General features: G+C 37.3%; 1 pseudogene; it reads right to left on the bottom strand.

Annotated features, from left to right (window-relative positions):
* Nucleotides 1-1,706: 1,706 nt before the first annotated feature.
* The window catches only part of LOC141291411 (CST complex subunit CTC1-like), a 26,200-nt pseudogene continuing 1,557 nt past the window's right edge, over nucleotides 1,707-26,349 (bottom strand).

Raw genomic sequence — 26,349 nt, 5'->3', positions numbered from 1 at the left:
GGATCAGTAGGACTTGTAATGTTTTTTTAAAGAAAAAAAGCTCATCAAGGCTGCATTTATTTGATCAAAAATATGGGGAAAAAAACAGTAATATTGTAAAAGATAATTACAATATAAAATATTGTTTTTTTATATTATTATACTTTAAAATATATTTTATTTCTGTGATGCAAAGCTGAATTATCATCAGCTGTTACTCCAGTCTTAAGTGTCACATGATCCTTCAGAAATCATTCTAATATACTGATTTATTATTAGAATTATTTTGATGAATAACCAGTTAAACAGAACAGCATTTATTTAAAATATAATCTTTTCTAACAATGTAAATCCATGCTGTCACTTTGTATTTAATTTAACACATCCTTGCTGAATAAAAGTATTCATTTCTTTCAAAAAAAAAAAGAAAGAATATAAATTTCCTGACCCCAAACTATTGAACAGTAGTGTATATTGTTATAAAAAAAAGTGGTTCTTTTTAACGTTTATAGATCAAAGAAAGCTAAAAAAAAAAAAAAAAAAAAAGTATCACATGTTCCAAAAAAATATTAAGCTGCACAACTGTTTCCAAATAATCAGCATATTACAATGATTCCTGAAGGATCATGTGACACTGACGACTGAAAATTCAGCTTTGCATCACGGGAATAAATTCTATTTTAAAGTTATAATGAAATAGAATACCACTATTTTAAATAGCAATAATATTTCACAATATATAAAAAAAAAAAAATTCTGTATTTTTAATCAAATAAACGCAGCCTTGATAAACAGAATTTTTTTTTTAAAAGCATTAAAACTCTTACTGATTCCAAACTTTTGAGCGGCAGTATACATACATATAAACCTAATTAAACAAATTAATAATAAAAAATGACTTGCTAAAACAAACACAACTGATTTTGAAATTATTTTATTACTTTCCCCCATTTCAGATTTTGAACTATGTTTGATTCTATTAATTAATTTAAAAAAAAATTAGCAGCACAACTGAAAATTCAGCTTTGCATCACGGGAATAAATTCTATTTTAAAGTATAATGAAATAGAAGACCACTATTTTAAATTGCAATAATATTTCACAATATTACAGTGTTTTTCTGTACGTTTAATCAAATAAATGCAGCCTTGATGCACAAAAAAAAGTCTCCTTTAAAAGCATTAAAAATCCTACTCGTTCCAAACTTTTAAAGCGGCGGTTTATTTTGACAGTTAAATATTACCACATTTATATTCTTGGCCGGTCTTGCTTACCACTCGTTTATCACAGATTAAAGTGTACATTTAATTACACTAAAAATGACAAATTAATTGTATTCGGTTATCAAGACTTTTTTAAATTCGCTTTTTCTTTAGGCATTTATATTTTACACAATTCAAATGTTAGCACATTTATTTTCTTCAACATTTATTTATTTTTGTATCATTTTTTACATTTATGTCGATAACCAGGTTGACTAGTCTTAGAATTGATTTATTGTAGATTAAGTGTAAACTTAATTACACTTTATTAGCCTTTTATTTAGTTATTTTCCTATCATTACCTTTATTTCATTCATTCATTTATTTATTTTATTTCTCCATAGAGCTGGGTCATGATACAGTTAGACATCTACAACAATATAAACAATCCCAAAGCTGAGATTTGTTATAGCATATATTGATTATAAAAATCAATGCGGGTCTAGTATTTCTTTCTGAACTAATTCACGTCTTCAGAAAAATACTGAAAGCTTTAGAGACTGACTTGGAGACTTTGCGCTGAACATGACAGATAGAAACCGTGGCTCCGGCGATCAGACCAAGTGTATACGGCCCACAAGACAGATCCACATACACATCAATCACATGACCGGCACAGTCAGCGTCCTGGACGGTCAAACGCACCCGCAGATCCTGCTCAACGCTTTCATCTGGATATTTATGAAGAAGGAGATTCTTGTCAAACCTCTGATATAAACAGCGCAATTGTTCATAATACTATAGATGGAGAAACTGGAGGCGGGGCCTAACCTTTAGCAGCCGTCAGCGATTGGATCTTGGCTTTGGCTGCATTGTCCTCCTGCAACGTGATTCGCTGAGTAATGACTCCATAAAAGGAGATGATCTCAGGGGCGGAGCTAAAACACAAACCGTCACTCAAGAACTGACAAATGATGCTGATTGCTTTCGATGTAAAGATGTTTAGTTTAATGATCATCACCTGCTGTGAAGAACTTCAGACACGCTCATGAGCGCAGGAACACCTGACTGAGGGTCAAAGGTCACAAACAATCAACTTATGCCTGTGTGAATGAGTATGTGTGTGTGTGTGTAGTGCCCTCCAAAGGCAAAGTGCAGTAACTACGCCAACACTGAAACTGAGAAAAATGCTTTTACGCCAGCTAGTCAAACATGTTGAAACTCTCGTTTCTCTGAAACGAGACACAATTGAACCAGAAGACTTTGCCACAAGACAAAACAGTTGTCACAAAGTCCGTTTTAGGCTCAACTCAATTTTGACCAAATGTGTAGTTACTGCGCTTTGCCTTTGGAGGGCAGTGTAGTCAAGGCCGAAACCAGGGTTTGAAAATTAGTGAAGTCCGAAGTAAAGTCAGGACAGGAATTACAGGACTGGATTTTTATTTTTAATTTTTTAGGTGAGCGAATTTTTATTTTATAAGAAGTTATAAAAATAATTTTAGAATTTCACGCATGTCTTTCAAAATAATAGTCTAGCGTCAGAAAAAACTGAATTACGTTTGTTGTTTCTTTGACTGCTTTGCGACCCACCAGTTGAGAAACAGCACTTTGATTAATGTTTTTTGATGACTTAAGCTTAACTAAAGAGCATGAGACGCCAGTAACGTTAACGTTATTTGGCATAGTAGCCTATTTCATTCTGTAACAAACAGATTTGTATCATGCTATTGTTTTTGATAGTGTTATACATTTATTTAGGATATTAACGATGATCACTAAGTTTGTCTGACCGATTGTGGTATCTTCCTGTCAGCTATTAAGTTACAAATTGTCTATAAGCTTTTTTTTTTTTATGTACAATGTTGCCAGATATTGCTACGAAAAACAAGCAATTACAAAAAAAAAAAAAAAAGATACCCGAAATAAGTTCGAAGCTTGTGTTTTGTAAATAAGATTAATAAATCACTAACACTAACGTTCAACTTTCCACTATATAAACGTCCCAAAGTGTCACACTAAATTGAAAAAACGAGTCAAAAAACATGTATAATAGTTGGATCTGGCAACCCGCACTCTCAAGCCCAGTTCTCCGCGCTTAGCTTCTCGCAGCAACATGAATTGCAAAAAACACTCATGTGATATGAAATGGTTTAAACGGCTAAATAATCATTCAGAGAGCTTGACATTTTATTTTTGAAGAAAAAAATGAGCGAGGTGTGTGTACCTGTGCATCAGGCAGCTCTTCTGTAATGGTGTGAATGTGCCACTGCGGCTGCAGCAGGAGGGCGGGGCTACTGAGCTGTGTGACTCCGCCCCTTGCCGAAACACTCTTGGCTTTTAACACACTCACATCCTGAGAGAGAGAGAGCTGTATATGTCAGTCACACAGACTTCCTTTTAAACAAACAAACTTTATGTCTTTGCAGTCAGATGCTGGATCGTGTAAGATGATGCATCGGTGCAAATGTGTGTCGTACCTCAGTGTTGCGTGCGATTATTCTGTACACACATCCAGGATGAAGGACAGGGAACCAGCGAACACACGAACCCACAAAGTGCAACTCAATCTGCAAAACACACAGATTCATATTTCAGTCCCATTAGGAACAGACTGCTGTTATTCACACTGATTGATTATTACAGCAGATGATTGGATTTAAAACTGATAACAGCTGATCTAAACGCTACTAGAGTTAAAACTCATTTAAAATCTGTTTCTATTTCCCCAAATTCAGTTCTTCTATGATTTAGCATGTTGCTAACATAATTTGCCATGAATTAACATTTCACTAGCATGACTTAATATGAACATGTTCCTAGCATGTTGCTAACATGATTAACACATTTCAAACATGTTTCTAGCATGATTAGCCAGTTAGTAGCATTTTGCTAACATGATTCTAACATGATCAGGAAGTTACTAATGTGTTGTTAGCATGCTTAGCATGTTGTTACAAAGATTAACATGTTACTGGCATGTTGTTGACATGATTAGCATGTTACTACCATATTGTTAGCATTGTTTCTAGCATGATTAGCATGTTGCTAGCCTGTTTCTAACATGACTAGCAAGTTACTAACATGTTGCTAGGATGATTATGATGTTACTAACATGTTGCTAGCTTAATTAGCTTGTTACCAACGTTGCTAACATGATTCTAGCACGATGATTATTTTATTAGTATGTTGCTAGCATGTGTCTAGCATGACTAGACAGTTTCTAACATATTGTTAAGATGATTAGCATGTTACCAACATGTCGCTAGCATAATTAGCATCTTACCAACATGTTGCTAGCATGATTCTAGGACGATGAACATTTTATTAGCATGTTGCTAGCATGATTACTGTTACTAACATGTTGTTAGGATGATTAGCATGTTACCAACCTGTTGCTAGCATAATTAGCATCTTACCAACATGTTGCTAACATAATTAGCATCTTACCAACATGTTGGTAACATAGTTAACATGTTACCAACATGTTGCTAGCATTTTGTTAAGATGATTAGCATGTTACCAACATGTTGCTAGCATAATTAGCATCTTACCAACATGTTGCTAGCATAATTAGCATCTTACCAACATGTTGCTAGCATGATTCTAGGACGATGAACATTTTATTAGCATGTTTCTAGCCTGTCTAACATGACTAGCAAGTTACTAGCATGTTGTTAGCATGATTAATGTTACTAGCATGTTGTTAGCATGATTATAGCATGATTAATGTTACTAGCATGTTGTTAGCATGTTACTACATATACTACGAAAGGCATCTAATCAACATATGCAAAGTTTAACGTTTGTATTTAAACCAATGGGATGTGAGTGTGGGCGGAGCTTTGTGTCAGGTGACAGATCAGATCTATCTCTGATATTTGAGCGTGTGTTTCTGACCTTCTGAGTGTCTCTGTGCGTCTCTCGCTCCTGCGTTCGGTGGTTTTTAGGGTCGTCTCTCCAGAGCTGGACGTCTCCGAGACACACGGCTCTGCACACGAAGCTGGGCCGCAGTCTGAGTGCGTCAGCGGAGCCGTTCTGCAGCGTCACGCCCTGCTTGGACTCCAGTCTGAGCAGCAAACTCACACACGCCGCTTCAGCGCCCTCTTCAGGTCTGGGTCTCTTAGTGCTCTTACTGTCTGTGTGTCTGTCATCTGTCAGACGGCGGCTCATAGAGGCAGCAGACGGACTGATGATGGTCAGATCATCCACACACAGCTGGAGATAAACCCTACACACACACACACACACACACACACACACACCTGTATGAAGATCTGTCTCAGGTTCTCTATATAAGCAGTTAGCATGTGTGTACCTGCAGTGTTTGTGTGTGATGTAACACGGCTGATCCAGGTGTTTCCACGAAGGGAAATTTGTCTTCATGAACCTCTCCATGACTAACGTGCACCGGCGCACACACACGAGACAACCTACACACACACACACACACACACACACATTACATCACAAATCAAGCAATACTGCCCTCCAAAGGCAAAGTGCAGTAACTACACATTTGTGACCCTGGAACACAAAAACCAGTCTTATGCCTGTTTCACACATACTCCGTATACAGTGCGTATGCAGTCCGTGTGCGTTGCGTATGCTGTGCAGAAGCAGCACGGACTCGTTTTGCTTTCACACAGGACGCGTTTGCAGTCCGTTCCTGATCCGCGGCTGTTTACCACAAACACACCATTTATCTGTTATTTTAATTTCAAATCCAAAAGTGCTTTTTCAGCATTGTGATACTCTTTTATCACAGTACACTAATACAATAATACTAGACATGTTCACGTTTAAACTCAACGTATTATAAACAACGTATGCTATTATTCAATGCATTTGACTTCTAGATTTGGATATTAAGTTGCTCAAGCAAGTTGCAACACATTTAAACACAGCATAGGTAGGCTATAGCTTCCTTTTCATATTGAAATTGGGCTTTCACAAATATTTTATTTTAACAAATATTTATTTTAAATTAAAACTTACCACAGACAGGAACAGTCGGCTCTCTGTGCCTTTCTTTCGCATTAAATCTTTATTAAAAACCATATTTTAAAGAACTTTTCTACCTGGACAAGTGCATGTATTATGTTGCCTTGTTTATTCAAAACTGCACTATTTTAAACCTAGCCAAAAAGCCACGTGTTGACTGTGAAACACAGAAGACTGCAATTATATGCATTTACGGTACATTTCCGTGTCAATTCATGTTCATTTTTACAGCGAACAATGCGCTGTCACTTTAATTCAGCGCATGCAACGCAATGCAGCACAGCAAAAATAGACTCTGTGCCTAAACGATCGCTGCACTGCTGTAAACGCACCGCATCTGGAACGCACTGCCGGACAGCAACCGCGTAGAGTGAACGCTCTAATCCGTTAACATGGGTGCGGAAAAAAATACGCAACGCATACGCACTGCATACGGAGTATGTGTGAAACAGGCGTTAAGTCGCTGGGGTATGTTTGTAGCAATAGCCAAAAATACATTGCATGGGTCAAAATGATTGATTTTTCTTTTATGTCAAAAATCATTAGGAAATTAAGTAAAGATCATGTTCCATGAAGATTTTTTGTAAAATTCCTACTGTAAATGTATCAAAATGTCATTTTTGATTAGTAATATGCATTGTTAAGAACTTAATTTGGACCACTTTAAAGGTGATTTTCTCAGTATTTTGATTTTTTCCACCCTCAGATTGCAGATTTTCAAATAGATGTATCTTGGTCAAATATTGTCCTATCCTAACAAACCCTACATCAGTAGAAAGCTTATTTATCGAGCTTTCATATGATGTATACATCTCAGTTTTGTAAAATTTAACCTTATGACTGGTTTTGTGGTCCAGGGTCACATTTGGTCAAAATTGAGTTAACCCTTAAAGACCTAGAACATTTTTGGGGCACCTGAGGCACCTGTATATTTCTGTGTTTTTTTCAGACATATTCTAGCAGTCAGCATCAATTGTCATATATCATTATAAACATAAGAACTTGAACTTTATGTCTAGCTAGTTTAAAATTACAATTTTCCTTTTGTTTTCTCTAAAAATGAGTGAATTTACAGAATTTTTTAGGAAAAACGCTAGCAACAATTGGGCGTTTTTTACTGTGTACTCAAACAAAAACTCCTGAAGTTTGGATTTTTTTTCTTTAAAAATTTGTATTTAGGTGTTTTACACTTCCAAATAAAATTGTGTCTATGTATAACATTCCCCAAGAAAGTTATAGCCGATTATTACAATATTATTATAGGCGCTTTTCAGTGAAAAACAGGCCTGTTTAGTTTATTGACAATATAGATCTGTCCAAAAACGTTTCAGGAGTAAAGTCATAGCCGTAACAGTGTTATATAATAGCAAAACACAGTAAAAAAAATTTTTTTTACTTTTTCAGATAAATATATTCGTAATCCAAAGATGAACAATAAACACAAACAGTGTAGAAAGTAGCACTAGAAAAATTGCACAAATTGTCTTGTGCAACAAAAAAAATAAATAAACAGTCCAAAGTATTCACAAAATGAGAGAGAAATATACAGAGTGCAACCGAAAAAAATAGTGCAAATAATCTTTAAAAACTATATAAGAATTAGTTACATAATATAACAACCAAATAGATGGATCTGCTGGCTGTAATCTGCGTCCGAATCTATTTTACCAGGGGATCGCCTAGTGACGCCAAAACCTCAATTCCAGTGCTTTATCTGATAGGTACTGCTTTCATCCTTTGTTTTTGGTTTGTGTTGCTGTATGTCAAAGGGCTCTGTCGTGAAGATTTCTGTACATTTTCAAAGAATGCTGTCATGCAAATGTCTTATTTTGCGTTTGATTTCATGCACGCAAGACGCACTTTACTTTCACTTTGCGTTTGTTCAGATTTCCAATGAAACATACTAATCGGTGGTTCAAAAGAACCTATGTTTATTGGTTGAATAGATGACAGTTTGAACCAATCAGGGCACAGGGGTGGGACTAAGCATCAACAATCGTTCCTGTTTGGCTCAGAGGACCGAAATTGATTTCATCTGACCAATCAGTGCTGAGGAAATGCGATGACGTAATCACAGAGCTTTTGAATATCCAATGAGACAAATGTAAAGAGTAGACTCTGTACATTACGAGACTTTTTAAAGCAAATTGGATTAGCGGTTCAAAAGTTATTAAACATTTAAGAACAATCGTTATTTTTAGCTACGGCGGCTGTCTCTGTCTTTGAGGGTTAAAGGGGTCATCGGGTGCAAAACTAACTTTTCCAAGTTGTTTGAACATTAATGTGTGTTGGTAGTTTGTGAACACAACCACCCTACAATCATAAAAACCCATCCACTGGTATTTTTTTAATCTTTAAAAAGTAATATCCCCTTTTTAAAATCAGCTCATTCGCAGCTTCTTGTCGTTGTGACGAAATACATTTGATTGACAGGAGCGTCTTACCTTAGCCCCGCCCTCACCGAGCTGAAACAGTCCCAAAACTATGGTCATTGTGTGACTCAGGTGCAGAGGAAGACTCTAATTGAGCGATTGAGGTGTTCTGTTGTTGGATGTAAGACTGAACACAGCCGTCGTCACGTCATTTACTGAAGACGCAGAGGAAAACGTTACTTTCACTTTTAAAAGGAAAGTGTGATCCGGTCTGAATATGCCTCTGTGTTCGTGCGAATCATTCCTGATGCAGCTTCACCCACAGCAGAAGTGAGGATATAAGATTGTTTATGCATCTTTGTGAATGGCCTTTCTTAATAATGTGCTTTTAAGCAAGTTTCACCGCTAAACGCAGCTAAAGTAAACAATATATGTCAGGTAATCCTAGAGAGGGGCGGGGCCAGCAGAGCTCATTAGCATTTAAAGGGGCCATGTCTTAAAACGAGCTGAGTTTTTGCAGAGCTGATTTTGACAAGGTTAAAGGCTGTTTTTTTACACCACTGTTGAGAATTTTTAATCAAAGTATATTAGAGACTTTTCATTAAGACCCTAGAGAATCATATGAACTTGTGGAAAATGGGCATCTGATGACCCCTTTAAGGCTTAGAATGGGCTTTGTGACAACGTTTTGTCTTGTGGCAAAGTCTCCTGGTTCAATTTTGTCCCGTTTCAGAGAAACAAGAGTGTCGAAATCGCAGTAACTACAAAATCCAAACTAATATATATATGGTGTAAAAACTTTAAAGGCATTTTGTCTGTTTCAGTGTTTTGGCGTAGTTACTGCACTTTGCCTTTGGAGGGCAGAATAAGGCATAAGAGAAGACTATGATCCATGATAAATTAATTATTTATATATATTTTTATTTATTTTTTTCAGTTTTAAGTTTAGTTTCTTTTTTTGGGGGAAATTTGTTGTGCTCTAATTTTTTTTCTTTTTTAACTATATATTTTTTTTTTATGTTTTGATGTTTTAGTTTTATTTCAGTTCGTAATTTTAGGATTTGTACAGATACTGTAAAATTTAATTCTAAGACATGAAAGGACTTCAGAGAAATCAGAGATCTCCTTTATGTGTTCTTTCAAATTAAAAAAACTAAAACAAAAAAAGAGTAATAGATAAATAAAACTATACTAATAAAAAATGGCAAAAATAAAGTGAAGCATGCGAAGGTGCAAAGTATATAGTATTACAAGGTATACAACAGTTTTACTATAGAAAATGTTAATTTTGGGTATACTTACTGTCTTTTTTCTTTGTTTTGTTTTTATAACCGTACTTCCTAAATGGTTTGATGTTTTCTACCGTTTAAGAAAATAAAATCAGAAAAAGATAGCTTCGAAATACTCATCTGAATCACATGATTTGCAAAACAAATCAAATTCAAATTCATGAAATTTGTATATCATGAATTAATTTATGATTCAAATCAAATGATTAATGATATTCAATTCACAAAATGCTTCATGAACCCATTCTGAAATTATTTACAATACACGATTTAAAGTCCTGTTCTGAATCAAAATATTCATGATGTGCGATTTGAATTCACGATCTTGTTTATTATTAATAAACATGTTTATGATTATTATTATTGACTGTTGTATTAGTTTAATTTAATAAATAATCTTTATTGATTATATGTTTTTGTTTGATACCCCTTTTTTATGTTTTGACCTTAAATGAGCAGATCGTAGCAACTTCAAAAAGTCAAATTCAAGTACTTTAACCCTCTGGGCCTCTTCTGTAATTTTTGACCGAAAAATTTTATATTTTGATATGTAAAAAATCGTAGCTTCATCAGTCACTTGGTGACTTTTGTTGCATTAGCTATGTGAATACACCAAAAAATCACTGACATGATTCGGATATGTTAAAGGGTCAAAAAAAAAAAGTCACACTTGGCTCCTTCGTGGTCAAAAATGACCGACATAGGAAATGAATGGGAAATACGAAAAAATGAGAGAGAATCTTTTGGTGGTACAAGCCAAAAAAAAAAACTGTTCAGAAAGTGTCCTTCATTAAAATGAAGAAACAGTCTAAAAAAAAACATAGTTTGATAATAATTCCCATAGTTTTTTTTTTTAGACTGTTTCTTCATTTTAATAGGGTTTGCATTTAGAAATATATTTAGACATTCTAAAAGATTACTTTTGTTAAGGTTTAGATATTTTTTGATTGGATAAATATCAGGTTTTGCTGAAAAAACTCACACGCATTGGGAGATACAGAAGGTTGCATGTCATTACACAAGTTTTTATTTTTTTGGCCACCAGATGGCACAATTTTCACTTTAAAAAATGGATTTTAAATGCTTTTACTCTATTTCAATGTAAAATGTTGCATTTATTGCATTGCATTGAAAAATAATAAATTCATAATTCAATTAAAAAATAATAATAATTCCAATGGGGGGAAAAAAATTGTTCACTAAAATTGTATAAATATTGCATAGATTCATAAAAACTTTTCAAAATTCTAAATAATAATCACAAAATATTATTGAACAAAAATGTATTTCACAAATTTTCCTGAAGAAAAAAAAAAGTTACTTTTTAAGGCTTCGGTCATTTTTTGACCGCGAGGGAGCCTAAACGAGGAGGCCCAGAGGGTTAAGCACCTTGTACGAACGCCTGAAAACGGCTTTGTTTTACTTGCTAACAATTTCTAATTTTCATTTACTTCAAGTTTCTTCCTCTAATATTTATATTTTATTTTATTCCAGCTTTATTTCAATTAACAAATTGTTTTCTAATAGTGTTCGCTCTGGTTAACAATAGCAACTCCCGTAAAAGAAGCGGTTTCACTTTATCATGCTTCGTAACAGGACAAATGACTAAAAACTGTTACCCTGCCAGGCGGTGTTGATGTGTGTGTTTCTGGCTCCTGATTGTTGTGTTGTGACACACAGGCAGTCGAGTGCATGTGTTTGGTCTCTGAGCTGCAGCGTGGCGCGGGTCGAGTTCAGCTCTAAAACCCCCACTAACAGCAGCGGCTCCTGGGACGCATCCGTCAGCGGGACAGTGTGAACAGACCAGGACAGTGCGGCGTTCAGCTCCAGCGCCGTCATGTGAGCCGCAGACGGAGGCAGGAGAGACTCCAGCGAGAGAGACGCCCAAACCTCACGCTTCATCCAATCAGAAAGCTGCCTCACCGACCACAGCGCCGCAGACGGCCACCACACACAGAACTGACAGACAGACAAACAGATGATTATTACACACAGATCAGTCAGGGTTTAAACAAACAGGGAGCATTTGCAAAAGAAACAATTTTTTTTTTTTTTTTAGGGATGCAACGAATGTTCGGCATAGCAAGCGAATAAGCCAAATAAATGACACCGAACAATGACGGGATGTGATCAAATATAGGCGTGCACTAATGCACAAACATGTGGTCAGTGTGGAAGCATTTAAAACTGTCAGAGAAAGACGCAAAAATCATTCCAAGCAGCGACAGCGAGAGACTGTTTAGTGTCGCATCGCATGTCTTCATGAGGAGAGAAAGGTTACTGTATGATGACTGAAATCATCCATTAGTCAATCAACTCCAGAACGTTCTGTTGTCTAATACACCAGACACCAATTGTGTTTATTCTGACAGCAGCTCCTTAGCCAGGGTTCAAAGCCCAAAGATGACAATCATTCACAAATCTGCTGCTGCCAGCAAACACTAGGACTGAGCTCTTCTTGCAGGTTTACCACAAAATAAAAGTCAACAGTCATAAATGTTAGTTTTGGCATTTTACAGCTGTTCTGTAAATTAAAATAAAAAAAGTAACACAAAATTAAGAAAACAGCTCTATTAATGCATTTACTCTAACATTCTCCTTTGCTCAGCAAGGCTGCATTTATTTGTTCATTAAAAACACATGCCTGATTCAAGAAGGGGCTCTTAAAAATGGCCAAAGAATATTATTTTACTAGCTTATTAATTTTAAGTTAAATTGTGCTTTGTTGGTAGGCTATAATGTCTACTAGAATGTGTTAAATACATATTTTTAAATTGTTGTTTTGTAATTGATTTCTTTCTTTGAAAAGCAAGACAAAACTGTTAAAAGCAAATATTGGCTATTTAATTTATGCAATGGTGAAAAATTGGCAAAATGCATGGAGGAAAAACATAAAATGAACTTTAATTTCGATGCATCCCTAATTTAAATGATTTTTTTTACTGATTTAAACATTACCATGATAATAGTGTTACAGTGGTAACAGGGCATATATGTGTGTGTTACCGTGGTAAGAGGGCAGTGGTGTGGCTCCTGTATCATCTCTTTGTAGATGTCTCTCTTTTTTTGTGTCTTTCGTTCAGCGTCACACACGAAGTCCAGCAGCCGCTCAGCAACCACACACACTCGCTCTGCTCTCACCCAGCGTGGACACAACCTGAAACACACACACAGGATTAATAACTTTCTAAAAAAAGTGTTGTTGTGATACAGTTTAAACATTTGAATTTGATATTAAAATTCAAAAATTAAATTTTATACCAAGCCAGCAAGGCAGCAAGCATCAGAGCAACTGAAGCAATGAGTAACTGAAGCCATTTCAAGAAGATTTTAGTCAAAACGACTGAAAAAGAATAAAAACAACCACTTGTAATGTGATTTAATGAGTTATCACTTTTGACCAACAGGTGGCGCTGTTATCAAATCGATGTGGTGCGTTTAGTGTGAGGTGACACACAAAGTGTGGTGTCAATATGATAAAGCCTCAAGAGTCATTTTGGTATCATGGCTAAAATTTGTTGCATTGCTATATGAAAATGGTTTCGTCTATTGGCGCAAAAAAATCCATAACTTTGTGTCAGCACAGTCTGAAGATGATCTGGCTCGATTTTGGTGAAAAATTGGATGAATGGTCATGGAGGAGTTTTTGAAAAGTAGGTTTTCAACATAAATCAAAATAGTGGACAGGAACTTCAGCCAACTTTGGTAAAATTGTTATCTATGTTCTCTGCAATAACAAAGGAATATTTTGACACCAGTTTATTACAATAGGCTAATGCAAACAAAAGTTATTAGCATTTTTGGAAATGTCATTATTAATAGTTAATGAATGGTGTGTTACTTTTGACCAATAGGTGGCGCTCTTACCAAATAGATGTGGCGTGGTCAGCGTGAGGTGACAATGGAGCATATAAAGTTTGGTTTAAATATGTCAAAGCTTTGCAGAGATACATCATGCACTTTGGCATCTCTCCAGCAAATTCATTAATGTGGCAAACAAAAAGAGTTTAATATATTGACACAAAATCCATAAGTTTTTGCCAGCATGGTCTGAAGATGATCCAAATCAAATTTGGTGTAAATCGGACCAACGCTCTAGGAGGAGTACTGAAAAAGTATGTTTTTTTTTTTTAACATTAGTCAAAATTGTAGACGGGAAGTTCGCCAATTTTGGCATAATTGGTATCGATGATCTCTGCATGACCCAAGTAATATATTGAGATCACTTTCATTACAATAGTTCAATATAATCAAATCATATTAGCATTTTCTGAATTGTTTTTATGATGTTTGGCCACAAGGTGGTGCTGCCCCCAAACTTTTTAAGTACTGTCAGGGTTTCGCAACAATACGCCAATGTGTTCGTAAAATATAGCATTTAACAATAAAATTCACAATGGCTGATATCGGAAAATTGGGTATGGTGAATCTAAAGAGACAAGTTTTACGATTTTTGGTCAAACCATTGAAAAGCTATAAGCAAAAACAGACATTTTTCATATCTCCTGACCACTAGGTGGCACTGCGTCGAAACACTGCAGGTTGCCTCAGATCACGCTTATTATAACACACGCCAAGTTTGGTCTCAATACACCAAACTGTTGCGGAGATATAGCCTCACATCCATATTTGCATGCTTTTCGTAGAATGTGTTTTCGTGTTATTCGAAAACAGTTTGACTAATCAACTTAAATTACATAACTTTTTGTCAGCATGGTCTGAAGATGATCAGAGCCAATTTTGGGTCTAGGATGAGTTCGAAAAATTATGTTTTTTTTTAACATTAATCAAAATGGTAGACGGGAAGTTCTTCCGATTTTGGCATAATTGGTATCGATGTTCTCAGCATGACGCAAGGAATATATTGAGATCACGTTAATTACAATAGACCAATATAATCAAATCATATTAGCACTTCTTGACATTTCTTTATAATGTTTACCACAAGGTGGTGCTGCCCCCAAACCTTTTGAGTATTGTCAGGACATATTGCCGAAGGTTTTCGTAACAATATGCCAATGTGTTCGTAAAATATAGCATTTAACAATAAAATTCAAAATAGCAGACATTGGAAAATTATGTAAGGTATGGTTTGAATCGGCATGCTCCACTGACCACTTGGTGGCCTCAGATCATGCTTATTATAACACACACCAAGTTTGGTCTCAATATGCAAAACCGCTGCGGAGATATAGCCTCACATTGTGTGCTTTTCGTAGAATGCGTTTGCATATTATTCGAGAACAGTTTGACTAATCAACTTGAATTCCATAACTTTTTGCCAGCATGGTCTAAAGATGATCAGAGCCAATTTCGGTATAATTCAGACAGGTTTTCGTAACAATATGCCAATTTGTTCGTAAAATATAGCATTTAACAATAAAATTCGAAATAGCAGACATTGGAAAATTGGGTATGGTTTGAATCGGCATGCTCCACTGACCACTATCTCCTGACCACTAGGTTGCACTGCACCGAAACACTACAGGTTTCCTCAGGTCATGCTTGTTATAATACGCACCAAGTTTGGTCTCAATATGCAAAACTATAATCAATATGCAGAGATATAGCCTCACATCCATTTTTGCGTGCTTTTCACAGAATTTGTTTGCACGTTATTCGAGAACGGTTTGACTGATCAACTTGAATTCCATAATATTTTGCCAGCATGGTCTGAAGATGATCTGAGCCAATTTTGGTTAAAATCAGACAAACAGTTGAGGACGAGTTAGAAAAAGTAGGTTTTACAAACTATTAAAAATAAATTATTGAAACTTTGGACAAGTGTTGGCGCTAGAGAGTTTGAGTTAGAGACTCCAAACTTGCTATGGTTAATGTTGAGACTGTCCTCTATCAGTGTGCCAAATTTCACAACTTTCCCACAAGCGGTTCTATGGGGTGCCATAGACTTCGATGCCTGGCTCCTAATTTAAGCATCAAGCATTTACGCTGAGAGTGCATGGCCTTCACTCACCTCTCAGTGATGGCGTTCTGACAGTAGCAGAGCCAGAGATACTGCGACGGGCCCAGATTCTTCTCCAGCAGGAGGCACTGCAGTGGACCGTGTGACTCTGACACGTACACCTTCGAACTCAAGCGGCTGAAGGCGGTGATCTGCAGACTGGAGCGCAGACATGCGCACAGAACCACATGCGGAGCGAACGGGGAAGCGCGGTACATGAAGTGAACATTGTGAAGCTGGAGAAAAGAGAAACATTTCTCAAATGTTTGGACCTTTAGTTGTGGTATTTTGATTAAAACCTTCAAACCAAAGTTAATAAATAAATGTTGAACCTGCTACTGCTATTTTAGTGATGAAATCACACGCACCTGAATCTCCGCCCCTGGCCTCAAGCCGCCGCCCCATTTCTGAGCCGGCTAATAGGCCAGACATAGCCCCACCTGTCCGTCAATCTCATAAAGCCCCGCCTCTTCGTTCAAGATCTTTGAGACCGTACCCTGTCAATAACAGAGAAACAGGTCACAGCACAGGTCAAAGGTCACACCTGTTTGAAAATTTTCCACATTTATGAATATGAAATAAAAGGGTTATGCAATATTTTATTATCCATCCATCCATTCATGTGTCCATCTATCCATTTATCTATCCGTCCATTCATCCGTCCTTCCATCCATCCATCCTTCCATCCATCCGTCCATCCATTTATCTGTCCGTCTGTCCTTCCATCCATCCTTCCATCCGTCCATCTATCCATCCATCCGTCCATCCACCCATTTATCTATCCATCCATCTGTCCATCCACCCATTTATCTATCTGTCTATCTGTCCATCCACCCATTTATCTATCTGTCCATCCGTCCATCCACCCATTTATCTATCTGTCCGTCGGTCATTCCATCCATCCATCCATCCGTCCATCCACCCATTTATCTATCTGTCCATCCGTCCATCCACCCATTTATCTATTCATGGATAGATAAATGGGTGGATGGTCGGATAGGTGGATGGATGGATGGATAGATAAATGGATGGATGGATGGATGGATGGACAGATAGGTGGATGGACGGATGGATAGATAAATGGATGGATGGATGGATGGATGGATGGATGGACGGATAGGTGGATGGACGGATGGATAGATAAATGGACGGATGGATGGATAGATAAATGGATGGATGGACGGACGGACGGATAGATAAATGGATGGATGGACGGATAGGTGGATGGACGGATGGATAGATAAATGGATGATGGATGGACGGACGAATGGATGGATGGATAGACAGATGGATAGATAGATAGATGATGGAAGAATAATATGTTTAAACAGTATTTGAGTAAGTTCTGTTAGTAACGTAACTATCTGTAGCTTGTGTTGAGAATCTGCTTGAGTAGGAACAGCTGTACCTTAAAGCTGATGAGTTTGGATTCATGGATGGATGGATGGATGGACGGACGGATAGATAGATAAATGGATAGACGGATGGATGGATGGATAGATAAATTGATGGATGGATGGATGGATGGATAAGTGGATGGACGGATGGATAGATAAATGGATGGATGGATGGAGAGACGGATAAGTGGATGGACGGATGGATAGATAAATGGATGGATGGACGGATAGGTGGATGGACGGATGGATAGATAAATGGATGGATGGACGGACGGATAGATAGATAAATGGATAGACGGATGGATGGATGGATGGATGGATAGATAAATGGATGGATGGATGGATGGATGGATGGATGGATAGATAAATGGATGGATGGATAGATAAATGGATAGACGGATGGATGGATGGATGGATGGATAGATAAATGGATGGATGGATGGATGGATGGACGGATAAGTGGATGGACGGATGGATAGATAAATGGATGGATGGATGGAGAGACGGACGGATAGATAAATGGATGGATGGACGGATAGGTGGATGGACGGATGGATAGATAAATGGATGGATGGATGGATGGATGGATGGATGGACAGACGGATGGATAGGTAAATGGATGGATGGATGGATGGTCGGATGGATAGATAAATGGATGGATGGATGGATGGATGGATGGACAGATAGGTGGATGGACGGATGGATAGATAAATGGATGGATGGATGGATGGATGGATGGACGGACGGATAGGTGGATGGACGGATGGATAGATAAATGGATGGATGGATGGATGGATGGATGGACGGATAGGTGGATGGACGGATGGATAGATAAATGGATGGATGGATGGATGGATGATGGATGGACAGATAGGTGGATGGACGGATGGATAGATAAATGGATGGATGGATGGATGGATGGATGGATGGATGGACGGATGGATGGATGGACGGATGGATAGATAAATGGATGGATGGATGGACGGATAGGTGGATGGACGGATGGATTGATAAATGGATGGATGGATGGATGGATGGACGGATAGGTGGATGGACGGATGGATAGATAAATGGATGGATGGACGGATAGGTGGATGGACGGATGGATAGATAAATGGATGGATGGAAGAAGGGACGGATAGATAAATGGATGGATGGACGAATGGACGGACGTACGGACGGATAGGTGGATGGACGGATGGATAGATAAATGGATGGATGGATGGATGGATAAATGGATGGATGGATGGATGACGGATAGATGGATGGACAGATAAATGGATGGATGGATGGATGGCTGGACGGATGGATAGATAAATGGATGGATAGACGGATGGATAGATAAATGGATGGATGGATGGATGGATGGATAGGTAAATGGATGGATGGATGGATGGTCAGATAGGTGGATGGACGGATGGATAGATAAATGGATGGATGGATGGATGGATGGACGGATAGGTGGATGGACGGATGGATAGATAAATGGATGGATGGATGGATGGATAGGTGGATGGACGGATGGATAGATAAATGGATGGATGGACGGATAGGTGGATGGACGGATGGATAGATAAATGGATGGATGGATGGCTGGATGGAAGAAGGGACGGATAGATAAATGGATGGATGGACGGATGGACGGACGTACGGACGGATAGGTGGATGGACGGATGGATAGATAAATGGATGGATGGATGGATGGATGGATAGATGGATGGACAGATAAATGGATGGATGGCTGGACGGATGGATAGATAAATGGATGGATGGATGATGGATGGACGGATAGGTGGATGGACAGATAAATGGATGGATGGATGGATGGATAAATGGATGGATGGATGGATGGATGGATGGACGGATGGAAGGACGGATGGATAGATAAATGGACGGATGGATGGATGGAAGGAAGGACGGACGGATAGATAAATGGACGGATGGATGGATAGATGGAAGGATGGATAGATAAATGGATGGATGGATGGATGGATGGACTGATGGATGGATGGACGGATGGAAGGATGGATAGATAAATGGATGGATGGATGGATGGACGGACGGACGGATAGATGGAAGGACAGACGGACAGATAAATGGAAGGATGGATGGATGGATGGACGGATGGATAGATAAATGGATGGATGGACGGATGGAAGGACGAACGGATAGATAAATGGACGGATGGATGGATAGATGGATGGATGTAAGGACAGACGGACAGATGAATGGACGGATGGATGGATAGATAAATGGATGGATGGACGGATGGAAGGACAGACGGACAGATGAATGGACGGATGGATGGATGGAAGGACAGACGGACAGATGAATGGACGGATGGATGGATAGATAAATGGATGGATGGACGGATGGAAGGACAGACGGACAGATAAATGGACGGATGGATGGATGGAAGGACAGACGGACAGATGAATGGACGGATGGATGGATAGATAAATGGATGGATGGACGGATGGAAGGACGGACGGATGGATAGATAAATGGATGGATGGACAGATGAATGGACGGATGGATGGATAGATAAATGGATGGATGGACGGATAGGTGGATGGACGGATGGATAGATAAATGGATGATGGATGGACGGACGGATGGACGGATGGATGGACAGATGGATAGATAAATGGATGGATGGATGGACGGACGGATGGATAGATAGATAGATGATGGAAGAATAATATGTTTAAACAGTATTTGAGTAAGTTCTGTTAGTAACGTAACTATCTGTAGCTTGTGTTGAGAATCTGCTTGAGCAGGAACAGCTGTTCCTTAAAGCTGATGAGTTTGGAGCGTTTGACTCTGACTGCAGAACTGGAGCCGGACGCCGTACCTGAGCACAGGTGTGTGTCAGCGGTGTGTGTCTCTGCGGTGTGTGAGTCTGCAGTGAAGGAGTCTGTGTGTGTGTCTGGATCCTCCGAGTTCTCCTGCTGCAGTTGCGGATGGAGGCGTGATTGACAGCTGTCCGTCAGCACACGCCGGCCCTCCAGCCCCTGCAGCGAACACACACTCAGAGACGACATCCACACGCTCTGACCCACACACACACACTGCCTCCAGTACTGATGCTTGGCTTCCTGACACACACAACAAACACCAGATCAAAGACAGAAAAATCAACCTATTCTTTATTTAATATTATTTACATACTATTATTTATATGCTAGTATTTATTCATACTTAATTTTATATTTTCAGTAGATTATTGTATTTAGTAGTATTTTGAATAACCTTTTATTTAACATTTTGAGTACTAATTTTTTCATTTTAATTTGTGTTATCTTTTGCCATTATTATTTATTTATTTATTAGTTTATTTAACAGGGACAATGCAGTATAACATTGCTACAATTTCATGCAGCCGATGCTCTACATGTAGGCTTCTAGCCAAAGGCTAATTTGCAGCCCCAGTCCCTGGTTAGGCTTTTTTATATAAAAAAATAAATAAAATAAAAATATACATAGAACACAAAACCAAATAAAATAAAATAGAATAAACAGCTGAGACTATGTACAATAGTGATGCGCGGGTCGGGGTTTTTTTCAACCCGCGGGTCCCGCAATTATGAAATTATTTGGCCCGCCCCAGCCCGCCCCGCAGTACTGTGTCTATTTTTACAACCCGCCCCGCCCCGCACCCGCGACAATTAAATAGACATACTATGCATTGTAATGCAAATGAAAACCGAAAGTGCTTTTCGCCCTTTAAACTGGCAACAATACTGTACGATTATGAATATGAACCATAAATCAAATCATATTAATAACAAGATAATCAGTGGTGTAACGTTAGTGGTGCCGGAAGAAATGTGGGTATATATGCTTCATTTATGAATATCAGTTTGAACTTTCTATTTGAACGCATTCGTTTACTGGATCCTTGGACTGAAAGGTTTAAAGGTTCACTGGTTTAAGGAAGTTCTGATCATGAACATCTGCTTCTTTTTATTTGTAAGATATTGTGTTCGTTATTATGTACTGTTTAAAATGACTAGGGTGCAGGACGCAGCGGGCGCAATACATTTCAAAGCAAGCCGGCGCCACAGTCCTGACTACATCATTGCTGTCTTTATTGTGTGTTTTTAGCGAATATTTACATTCATTCACAAATGACTGGATGTGGTTGACTGTCATGATTTTGGCTAATGCAGGATAATGCGCATCAGAGGAGATTTAAATACGCATAGCACCAGGCCAGCAGAGCTGAATGTGAGTTCGCTTGATGCGCTTGTGGCTGGCAGCGGGAGCTGCTTGGCGCTTTCGTGACGTGACGTGTTGATAACCTTATTAAAGAACTTAATAAAATATGAAAATAGATATTCCCAAATATGTAATATAGGCCATAGGGGATTGCACGCAACATACATTGATTTTTTTAAATTTTATTTTGTTTTTAATGACCCGCCCCAACCCGCCCCGCAAATAAAGTGACAGTTTCTTTACCCGCCCCAACCCGACCCGCGGGTTACCCGCGGGGCCCGCGGGTTATGAGAGGACCCGCGCATCACTAATGTACAACCATCAATGTTCACATATCTGCTTTTGTTTGAACCACTATAACTGAACCATTATATTATTCATAATTCCATTTAGATTTATCTTTATTTCTAATTTTGTTTTAATCGTTTTTGTATTTCAGCAAACTATTCTATTATATATTTCTATTTAACTTTATTCATTTTAAACGTAATAATTTCAGAATATCAGCTAACTATAGATAATTTGTCACCATTTGTTATTTCTATTTTACTATTTCAATTGGAAACTACTTACACATGTCTAATAAAGAACAGAATATTTTCTTGCTGTTTTAAAGCTGTTTTTATTTTTAATATATTAAATATATATTTTTTCAATCAAAAAAAGTAAAAATTCTTATAAATTAAAAACATATATAAAATATCAAGACAAACTTTCAATCAGAAAATGTGAAAACGTTTGAAAAGTTTTAGAAATTGCATGTACTAGATCACATGACACACACTGACCGTGATGAACACAGGCACTGAAGATCCTCCTTCACTGAGGATGAGGCAGAAGAAGCGTTTCCCACGGATCACCAGCAGAGGACAGACAGCGCTCACCTGTCCGCTGACGCACACACACACCTGATCCTCACACCTGACACACACACAAATGATGGTCAGTGCATTATATTCCTGATCAAGGTCATCTGTGTCAGACTGGAGAAGCCGGAGTCGTTTCACCTCTGTCTGAGGAGTTGAGCCGCCCGCGTCACGCTCATGACCTCACTCAGGGCTCCTCCGGGGTCAAAGGCCATGGTCTCGAGGGTCACGCACACCGGAGGGTCCAGCAGCTCTAGGTAACCCCCGGCAGGTGCATTATGGGGGATGTAGTTCCATGAGGGAAACAGCATCAGCCTCCCCAACCAGAGAGAAGACGACTGCAGCATCTGAACCAGAAACAATACAGTTTATGCATGCTGTTATGTTATATTAATGCAGAAATCATAGTCATGTCTGAATAAAGAAAAGATTTTAGTCAAAATCAACACATTCTTTATTTATATATTATTTATTTATATTATGAATATATATATATATATTACAATATTTAGTATTATTTTCAGTACTTATTTTAATTTTAGTTTGTTTTATTAATTTGTGTTGTCTTATATCATTATTCATTTTTTATTATATTTCTATTTAGCTTTAGTTTTATTTCAAATTCAGTTTTAATATTTTGTGTATTTCAGTGAACTTATTCTATACTATTATTGTTTTAATATTTTGAATATTTTAATATTTTCAATACTCATTTTAATTTTAATGTGTTGTCTTTTGTCAATATTCTTTTTTTTAATATTTCTATTTAGCTTTATTTTTATTTTCCACTTAACTGTCACCGGTCCACTCTGTGGGCCACCTAAGTTTCTTCACCATTTTACAAATAAATCCTAATCTAATCATGACAAACTATATATATTGTTGGAAAGGTCTAAGGCTCCTAAATAGATATTTGACATGTTTTGTGTGTCACAAATTATGTAGGAAAAATAACAGATTCATTTATGACAAGAGTGCACCTCGAAAATCTACTTCATAACAGGAGTTCTGACCTTTGTCACAAACAGACTTCCCTCTTGCCTTTTTCTCTCACACTTTAGGAATCATATATCAGTGGAAAACTTAAAATATCAAAATTAACCCTTTGAAAGCCATTTTAAAATCAGACAATGAATTGACATTGAAAAGGTGCATTAAATTCATATTACAAAATGTTTTTGTTAATGAATTATAAAAAATTATTCTTCATTTTCATGTCTCTGTTCAAAAAATGGAAGTGACAGTTAAAGGGTTAAAAATCAGTTTTGAACATTTGTTCTAAATTCCCTATGTGTGTTTATAGTGAGGTCCATTATGATCGCCTTCCACTAGTGGGCGTTAGTTTTCCGCTATTCTGTTTTACTTTCATTTTGCCTACCGCTTTATCCGCCATTCCGTCAGGTGTTAATGTGCGTGATTGAAAGTAAGTTTATTCTAATTAATCCTGATTATAGGTTAAAGATGTTTCTTTCCTTATATTCACATATTTACCTTGTGTAACCAAGCCCTACATTGTTTATAATGTTGGTATATGTAAGATATACAGTGATTCTGTGTATGTTTGCAAAAGGTAATCCCTTCATCGTCATGTTGATTCGTGCATAAGCAAATGATATGCATGTCAGTTATTTAGTGAATACAGACTGATGTTAATGTAATGTTTATTTCAGAAAGACCACATTAACGCATTATGGTTACAAGCTGTACAATATTATCTGTGAACAGTTTCCGGATAAAGAGTTGAACAGTGCTCTGTCTCCTGTCGCACTTCTTACACAAGTTCCGTTGTGGAATAGCGTTAACACCCCTACCGAGTTGCAGTCCCGTATATTTTGGTCCTTCGAGCCGGATTCGAACCAGCGACCTAAGGATCTTTGTATTTTAGGAAACTATTATTAATATTTTCAATACTCATTTTAATTTTAATTTGTCTTGTCTTTGGTCAATATTCTTTTTTTTAAATATTTCTATTTACCTATATTTTTATTTAAAAATCAGTTTTAAACATCTTTTGTATTTTAGCAAACTATCTGTACTATTACAGTATTTTTTTTTTTTTCATTTTTACATTTCTATTTAACTTTATTTCATTTAAATTGTACTGATTTCAGCTAATAAATTAACGAAAAACAATTTTAATAGTTTTAGTTTACAATATCCTGATCTCCAGCTTTCGCGGATCCTAGTTTGACAGGTCCAGAACAAGCCTAATCTTTCTACTTCCTGTCCACTCACCGCACACGCCACACTTCCTCCCGCGTCCCTCACTCTCCAGACCCCGTCACTCGCCCCGGCGGCCCGTCCGTCACACAGAAAGCCAATCAGAAGCAGGTTGTCACGTGGGAGAGCTTTGTAACCGGGCAGCTTTTGCTCCGCCCCCTTGGCTTGTTCCCGGTAGTGGGCGGAGCTCCAGCTGAGGCTGCTGCAGCAGGCGGTTCTCTGATCACGGATCAGCTCTGACACCGACACAAACCTGACACATATTACAGCACACAGACAATTAATGCATGATTAAAATGACAAACAAACTAAAATATGCCGATATGATGCACTAAGGCCTCATTTACACTGCAGGTCTTGATTTGTTGTCTATATATGAATTGTTTAGCTGTCCGTATACACGTTTTTTTCAATTGTGACCCATATCCGATTCATGTGTTTACACTTGCCATACCATCTTAAACATTGCACATATGTAGTTTTTTTTTTATGTATTATAGAAGTATCAGATTGGGACTCGGTTTCGGCAGATACTGGAAATCAAATGACTCGGACCTGATCGGGACATCCCTAATAAAAATGTCCATCAGACAACATTTCTCAAATCATTTACAGACACACCTGAGCGTGAGACTCACCTGTAGCTGACAGGTAAATCAGTGGCGTCTGACCCGACGGCCGTCTGAACCTTGGACACCACAGACAGAGACAGACGAGACACAGACAAACCCAGAGACGCGTCGAGCAGAGGATGAAGCTGCTGTTTCACAGCCTCAAACACCGCAGACAACCAGCGCTGCTCCTGAAACACACAAAACACAACATTATCATACAGAAAAAAAAAGAGAAAAAATAAATATAAATATATATATATATATATATATATATATATATATTATAAAATTATATAAACATATACTTATATACTGAGTATAATGTACATATAATTAGTAACAATATGTGACCCTGAACCACAAACCCAGTATATTTGTAGCAATAACTAACAAAATTATCGTTTTTTCTTTTACTCCAAAAAATCATTAGGATATTAAGATCATGTCCTTTGAAGATATTCTGTAAATATACTTCCAGTATTTTGATTTATTTGCACCCTCAGATGGCAGTTTTTTAAATAATTGTATCTCAACCAAATATTGTCCTATCCTAGTATTGTCCTTATTAATTCAGCTTTCAGATGATACATAGATCTTAATAAAATAAAAATAAAATTACCCTTATGAGTTCGCAAATCATTGGATGTAGTTTGTGGTTTTGTGGTCCAGGGTCACATAACTAATCTTAATATAATTAAAAGTTATAACAAACTATAAACATACTAGATAAACTAATAATATAAACTACACTAAAACAGACATACACTTCAATAAATATTACTGTTACTACTCATTTTAAGTATTTAAAAGTGTATTTAAAAAAAAATACACATACACTACCAGTCAAATGTTTTTGGACAGTAAGATTTTTATTATTTTTATAGTGTCTTCTGCTCACCAAGCCTGCATTTATTTGATCCAAAGTACAGCAAAAATAGTCAAATTTGGTAATATTTTTACTATTTAAAATAACTGCTTTCTATTTGAATATATTTTAAAATGTAATTTATTTCTGTGATCAAAGCTGAATTTTCAGCATCATTACTGCAGTCTTCAGAGTCACTTGATCCTTCAGATATCATTCTAATAAAATCTTTTAGAAACATTTTTTGAATTATCATCAATATTTAAAACATTTGAGTATATTTTTTCAGAACTCTCTGAAAAATGGATCATTAGCCAAAGATCAGCATTTAGCTGAAATAAAACGCTTTGGTAACATTATA

Source organism: Garra rufa, chromosome 18, assembly GCF_049309525.1.
Source record: "Garra rufa chromosome 18, GarRuf1.0, whole genome shotgun sequence".
In the NCBI taxonomy this organism is placed as follows: Eukaryota; Metazoa; Chordata; class Actinopteri; order Cypriniformes; family Cyprinidae; genus Garra; species Garra rufa.
This window is presented reverse-complemented; position numbering and strand designations above follow the sequence as displayed.